We start from the raw sequence: 7252 nt of genomic DNA, 5'->3' as shown, positions 1-7252 counted from the left end.
TGGGACCAGGCGAGGTTTCCATTCGTCTGTCACACGCAAGTGGACTCTTACTTCATCCCGAAGCAATGACTGCAGGCAGGGGCTCTAGGGCTGAGCTGGGACACGGCTCCAGTTCCCCTCCCAGAGCCCCCCAGGAAAGGGCCTGTCCAGGTGTCACCCTGGGACAGGAATTTTAAGCAAGTATTGCTTTAAAATATCCTTGTCTGGTCTAGAAAACACAACCAGATAATAAAAAGACATCAACAGGAGCATCTCTGAGGTGCTGAGGGGCATCTCTTGCCTGATGGGCATCCCTTGGTGGGCACTGCTAGAGGGCTTTAACAGCCACAGGCTCCAGCGTTGTCCGTGTTGCTGGGTGCACCCCAGCTCACCCCAGCAGCACTCAGCAGCACCAGTTTGATTTACTGACTCTCCAGTAACCCCTTCTTCATGGAAAGAGTTGTCCAGCCCTGGCACAAGCTGCCCAGGGCAGGGGTGAAGTCCCCAGCCCTGGAAGGATTTGGCAGCTGGGGACATGGGTTAGTGGTGGCCTTGGCAGTGTTGGGTTAAGGGTTGGACTCAATGATCTTAAGGGTCTTTTCCAACCTAATTGATTGTCTAATTCCATGATAAGTAGGGGTTCACCCACCTCCAGGTCCCCCAACATCAGCTCATGGAGCAGCAGGGTGGGCACCCAGACCTGCACCCTCCCTGCTGGGATCAGGAGCTGCCAGATGCAGGCAGGGGATGCAAACACCCAGAACCAACTTTCGGGCTGTTACTTTGGGACCATAATGGAATCATTCTCCTGCAAGATGGATGGATAGAAAATGAGGAAAACCCATGCAAAGATGTCCTGATTTTGCCTCGTGACTGGCTGGGAGCTGAGCCAGGGAGCTCCGTGTTCCCTCCAGCCTGCGACAGCACTGCAGTTAAAAAACCACCACAGAGAGGCATCAGCTGCTGCCCACAGCCAAAACGGTTTCCCCAAGGCCATCTGTGAGGCCACCACAATCACAGTCCCAGCACGAGAGGACAGCTCAGCCTGAGCAGGAACTGCAGGGCAGGAGCTCCAGGGCAGTGCCTGCAGCAGCTGCAGCCAGGGCCAGCTCAGCCTGAGCGTGCCCGGCCAGCAGGAACCCTCACACGCCTTGGCACCACAGCTGCCGTGTGCCCAGCAGCAATGCCAGTCCTGGGGCACTGCTCTGCCCCGGGTGGGTTTTTTCCAGCCCTGCCCTACTTCTGCAGCTGCCAGCAGGAGCTCACCTAGGACGGAGAGCCCGCAGGGACAGGGCTGTGCCAGCCCCGCTCTCCTCAGCCTGCCCCGAGTCACCTCTACCGAGGCTTGGGGACGGCAGCTGGAGACGCCAATAAGGCTCTGTCACCACCTGCCCTGGCTGGCCCTGCTCTGTAGCGGGGAGAGGCTGCAATTAGCAGCTCAGGTTTTCTTCTTCATTAAAACCAGGAGCTCAGGAAGGCCCAAATTTTTACAAAGCCCCTTTGCTGGTTTATTCTGAACATTTGCACCCAGGGGCCACAGCCAAACCAGCTGCTTCTGTCTCTTGAGCAAGGAGCTGGGAGGCTCTGCAGGAGAAGGGGGAGGGAACAGCTCAGCCCCAGGCTCCACCAGCTCCAAGGGTGAATTTTGCTATGGATTAGGACCAGCAGGGAACTCAGGGTTTGCTCTCCATAAGGACAGGCAGCACTTCTCAGAGCCTGCTTTGCTCATGTCCTCACCTGCAGTCCCAGGCAGGACCAGGCACTGCCAGACCCCAGGAGGGTGTCCAGCCCTGCCCTAAGGAGTTTGAGGGACTGAAACCCCTGCCAGGGTGCACCATGACATCGCCCAGTAACAGCCCAGGGTTAGACACTCCCGCTCTCATTTGACCTTCAGCATGCCCTTCATCAGGTCCCCAGACCTCCATCAAGGACTTAAGGCCACCTCAAGTGTCTTCAAGGCCATTGCTCCTACCCAGTCCCTCCTGTAGGACCAGCACTGGTGTTTCCACTTCCCCTCCCAGCTCTTCCCATATTTTCTCACGTCCAACACCTCCTTTCCTTGCCTTAAATGCTTTCACTGGCACCCTCACCTGCCTCCATTCCTTGCGCTCTCCCCATCCCCTCCTCCCCCCTGCTCCCAGTCCCTGCAGGACTCTGCCAAGCTCCGTCCTGGAGCAGCCCTGTTCAGCTGAGAGCAGGCAGGACCAGCAGGATGTCCTGCAGCCAGACCCACCCCAGCCCCGGGGACACTGGTGGCACTGGGACCAGCCGTGTTTCAGATGGGGCAGTGATATCCCAAGGAAGTCCTTGAGGCCAGTGTGGTAGTGGCCACAAGGGCTGTCTGCACCTTGCCATGTCCAGGGGGTTTGGGAAGGGCTGTCCCTTCCTAGGATTCTCAGAAGCAAATGGGATCTGCTCCCTTGATGGGAGCATGTCCCAGGCCCATCCCACAACCCTCTCTAACCCAAACACCTTTATTTGAGAACTTCCCTACTCTGTCCCCCTCTCTGGAGAGTTTGCTGGGTCGGAGGGGCTATGAGAGGGGTTGGAACATCCCCAAAACCCAGTGACTTCCTCCAAGTCCCAGTAAACTGGGAATACAGACCAGTTTGGGTTGTCCAACAGGGCCCAGCTGCATCCTTTCCCTGCTGCCACCAGGGAGCATCATGGGGACATTCAAGCTGGCTGTCCCCATGCCGGGGCTGGCCGAAACCCTCCAGACAGTGAAATCCTCCCAGCCAAGCTTTGGGAATGCCTGGTCCTTGGAGCTCCTGGTGTCCCCAGAGGCAGCTGGGCCCAGCCCTGTTCGAGGTGCAGGGGCTTGAGTGCCGTGGTCAGGGCACCCAGGAGCCGCTCCCTGCCCTGTCCCCGTTCAGCACAGCGTGACAGCCCCGTGCCATCCCTGGGGGAAGCATTTCCCCAAAACACCTCCAGAGCAGCTGGGCCAAGACGTGGTGCTCAGAGAACAAACGGGGGCTGATCGGTTGATCCAATCTCATCCTCCTTGTCCATGTGCAAGTCAATGCCAAAGGGACACTTGGATAATTGGAGGGAAAGGCCAAAACCTTCAGCTGGACATGACCAAGGAAACTGAGAGCCAGGGGTGAGGCTGGAGGTGGCTTTGGCTCTTACCCATCTCCTGGGGGTTAGGAGGTGGGGGAGACCCCAAGGGGTCCAGAGACAAGAGGAAGAGATGGGGGGGTCTTCTGCCTCCCAAGTGCTGACTCCTCAGAAGGAGGAGAAATTCTCAGTCACACAAAATCTGAGCGCAGCCCTGGGAGAAGGGCTTGGGGTGTTGGTGCTCAGTGTGCCCCAGCTGTGTGCGCTGGGCCTCAGGAACCCCCCGAGCCCTCAGCTGAGCCCCCAGCGTGGGCAGCAGGGGAAGGGGAATTCTGCCCCTGTGCCCCCTCAGCTGAGCCCCCACCTGCAGAGCTGCCTCCAGCCCTGGGTTCCAGCACGGGAAGGACCTGGAGCTGCTGCAGCGAGTCCAGGGGAGGCCACAGAGATGCTCCGAGGGCTCTGGAGCCCCTCTGCCCTGGAGCCAGGCTGGGAGAGCTGGGGGTGTTCACCTGGAGAAGAGGAGGCTCCAGGGAGAGCTCAGAGCCCCTTCCAGGGCCTAAAGAGGCTCCAAGAGAGTTGGAGAGGGACTGGGGACAAGGGATGGAGAGACAGGACACAGGCAATGGCTTCCCACTGCCAGGGGGCAGGGATAGGTGGGGTATTGGGAAGGAATTCCTCCCTGTGAGGGTGGTGAGGCCCTGGCACAGGGTGCCCAGAGCAGCTGTGGCTGCCCCTGGATCCCTGGAAGTGTCCAAGGCCAGGCTGGATGGGGCTTGGAGCAGCCTGGGATAGTGGAAGGTGTCCCTGTCCATGGCAGGGGGTGGAAGAGGATAAGATTTGAGGTCCCTTCCATCCCAAACCATTCTGGGATTCCATGGCACAGCGAGCTGGGTGCAGGGACCCGCCCTTTGCTCTGTGACACGGCCAACTCGCTGAGGGAACCCATCCCTTCTGCAGGCTGGAAATGCCCCGGGGTCCCACGGGGCAGTGGTGGCCAGAGGCGTCATTCCTGCCCAGCACCTGTAAAGCCCTCAGGATCCCTTGGGGTGCTCAAACGTTGCAGGAATGCCAAGCGACATGCAGGGCTGTTGCCTGCCCTGGCTGGCACTGAAGGTGAGAAGCTGATTTATTTTCAGGACCTGCAAAGCCCTAGGGAGGTGGACACGGCCAGGCTGGGCACCAGGGATGGCTCTTTTCTGTCCCTGGCACTGTGACTTCACAGTAAAGCGTCGGGACTCTCCAAAAGTTCACATCTTCCCGCAAGCCAGGCCGTGACCCAGTCCCACCCCAGTGCCTGCACAAGGGAAAACACCCTTTAGGCTGTTTGTGACCCTGGCTAGGTCTTCTTGTGGGGTGGTTCTTTTACACCCTAGCACGGCAACCAGGAGAGAGGGGGGGGACAAGGAGGGAGCTGCCAGGGCCAGTTATCTGATCCCAGCAGCCCCAGTGTAAACTTAGAATGGCCTTTTGGAAAGAACTTGCTGTGGCAAAACACGCAGTAAATCAGTGCTCTGAGTGCCAACAATATTTCGAGATTAGCAAATCTTAAAGCTCACTTTGGGGTCGTGGGTGGGAGCCCTGCCAGTGTAACTGGGGGGGTCTTCCTCACCTCGCACCCTCCAGCTCCCAGGGATTGCACCAAGCTGCAAATCCTTGCTTTTCGAAGGAGATGGGACAAGGTGCAGGGTCACCAGTGGGTGTGGGGTCCTGCAGCCCACTCCTGTGGATTCTCACCCTGTGCTCCTGAGAAGCAGAACTGACCCTCTGATTTCTGTGCCTTTTCCTTTCTGGACTACCTTGGAAAATCCCCGGTTTCCTCCCATTTTTTATCAAGTAACAAACCCGGCTCCCACCAGTTGCCCTGGCCCTTTCTAGCATCATCCTGTGATCCCTGGGACAAGTCACCGTGACCTCCAGCACCATCACCCCACCCCTCCCTCCCCAGTGTCCCCAGTGTCCCCAGCACCCCAGCACTGGGCTTTCCACTGGGCTTCAGGGTGAGAATGCCCAGGACTTAAAAGCCACCCAGGAGGTGGGACCCCAGTGCTTCCAGACATGTCACAAGTTTTCCTTGCTCAGCTGAGGGCTCATTCAACCTGTGAGACAAAGAGAAGGGAGAAGCCCTTGGAAGTGAGCTGGAAAAGGGGCATCAGATACCCGGGAGCCCCAGACAGGTGCATCCCAATGGAAAATCACCACAGGCTCTGCATCCTGCAGGAGACTGACCCCTGAAACACCTTTCCAAGGGCAAAACATCCTGGAAATGGCATTTTAACCCAGGATAAATCCCTGGGTCATCACAGGAGGCCTTAGGGAAGATCCCAGGCTACACCTGAGAGTTCTGTGGCTTGACCCTTTCCAGGCGATTTGTAGTTTGGATGCAGCTGTGTTGAGAATGGAGGAAACCACTTCATCCAGAGCAGTATTCCATCAAGGATCTGGAGGAATGTGGGACTGAAACCCCGATTGCTGCTGCTCTTACATCCGTGCTGTTTGAGTGAACACCCTGAATTATTCCAAGCTTAGACCTCCTGTCACTGAGTTCTCAAAAAGTTTTGTGTTGGCCACAGAAGGTCACTCCTGTCTGTGTCAGGGAGAGCAGGAAATGTTGCTTGTTGGAAGGACACTGTCAGTGTAGCTGAGCTCCTGCTCCCTGTGGAACTACTACAAAATAAAAAGCTGCCAAGGTCAGGTGCAGCAGCAGCACAGGCTGATATTCAAAATAATGCTCCTGCTTATTGGCATTGTGGGATGGCTCCCACCTGTGGTGCTGCATGGACCTGACCTCAGAGTGCAGGGAAAAGAATTCAGCAAAACCAGCACGGAGCTGTGTCAGGGGAGGGTCAGGCTGGAGATCAGGGAAAGGTTCTTCCCCCAGAGGGTGCTGGGCACTGCCCAGGCTCCCCAGGGAATGAATGGGCACAGCCCCGAGGCTGCCAGAGCTCCAGGAGTGTTTGGACAGTGCTGCCAGGGATGCCCAGGGTGGGGTTGTTGGGGTGTCTGTGCAGGGCTGGGAGTTGGACTGGATGATCCCTGAGAGTGTCTCCCAGCTCAGGGGTTCCTGTGATTCTGTGATCTGTGGTTGCCCAAATGCCAACAGCAATGCCAGCCCAGCTGGGAGCCTGTAAGCTGAGATGTCCCCTGGCCAGAAAACAGCCTCGTAGCACTTGCCCTGCACTGTACTTGCAAAGGGGCTGCAGCCCAGCATGAACCCTCCCTGTCCACCCAGCACTGCCCAGGCCCCTCTCCCCAACACCACGTTCATGAAATCCCAAATGTGGATTGAAATTCTTGGGGTTAAAACCATGAGGTACAAGGAAAAGTGGCTAGATTGTCTTTGTTTTCCAGTTCCTGGGAGCTTTGTAGCCTCCTCTACAACCACCATGCAAAAATTGGGCCCTAAATCTTTTTCCGTGTAAAAACGGGCAAATTTTGGGTGTGTGACTTTGACATGGGGGTCTCTGCACCCCAGCAATGGAACAAGGAGGCCTTTGGGGGGATAAGGGATGTGCTTGGTGTACCATGAGGGATGACATCTTTTTTCCTTGCCCGATCTGGGTCTGCTTTGCTCCTGGTCATGGCTCAGGGTGTCCCAGCTGAGGCCCCAGCAGGTCACTCTGCACCCACAGGGAAAGAGGAGCCGGCAGAGGATGTTCCATGGCACCCGTTCTGCAGTGCTGAGAGGGACCACGGAGCACGGAAGAGGGCAGAGAGCCAAGCATCAACGGCAGGAACGGTGCAAACACCGTGTGCTGAACCCACACATCCTCGGCCCGAGCACGAATCTCCCGAGAGTCAGAAAACCGAAGGGAAAAGTCCGTCCAGTGGAGGTCCCCTCTCCTGGAGAGATTTCTTTGCTCTAATGCCGCCATCCAGTGGGAGAAACTCCCTGACTTGGGAAAGGCTGGGAAAGAGGGCGTTGGGGTCCCCACCATCCTCGGGCTGCCCTCGGTGGCCTCCCTGCCGGGGCTGCTGCGACTGCACTCCATCCTCCGTTTCCAAGCCGCGATCCAGCCTGGAGGCGACGGGCAAAGCAGAAACGGCTCACGCGGCCCCCGAGCTCCTCCGGCACCCGGAGAGGGGATGGGGAAGGAGGGAAGAAGCGCCGGGGTCAGGCGAGGGCTGCAAGCCCAGAGGAGGAGGAGGAAGCTGAGATGCGAGCAGGGTCCGAGCCGTGCGGACAGCCCGGTCCCAGGCGATGCGGCCCCGCGGA

The sequence above is a fragment of the Corvus kubaryi genome, unplaced genomic scaffold (assembly GCF_017639235.1).
Source record: "Corvus kubaryi isolate FWS band 111438036 unplaced genomic scaffold, C.kubaryi_AGA036_p1.0 split3-37355, whole genome shotgun sequence".
NCBI classification, from domain to species: Eukaryota; Metazoa; Chordata; class Aves; order Passeriformes; family Corvidae; genus Corvus; species Corvus kubaryi.
The sequence above is the reverse complement of the archived record's forward strand: the minus strand, read 5'-3'. Positions refer to the sequence as shown.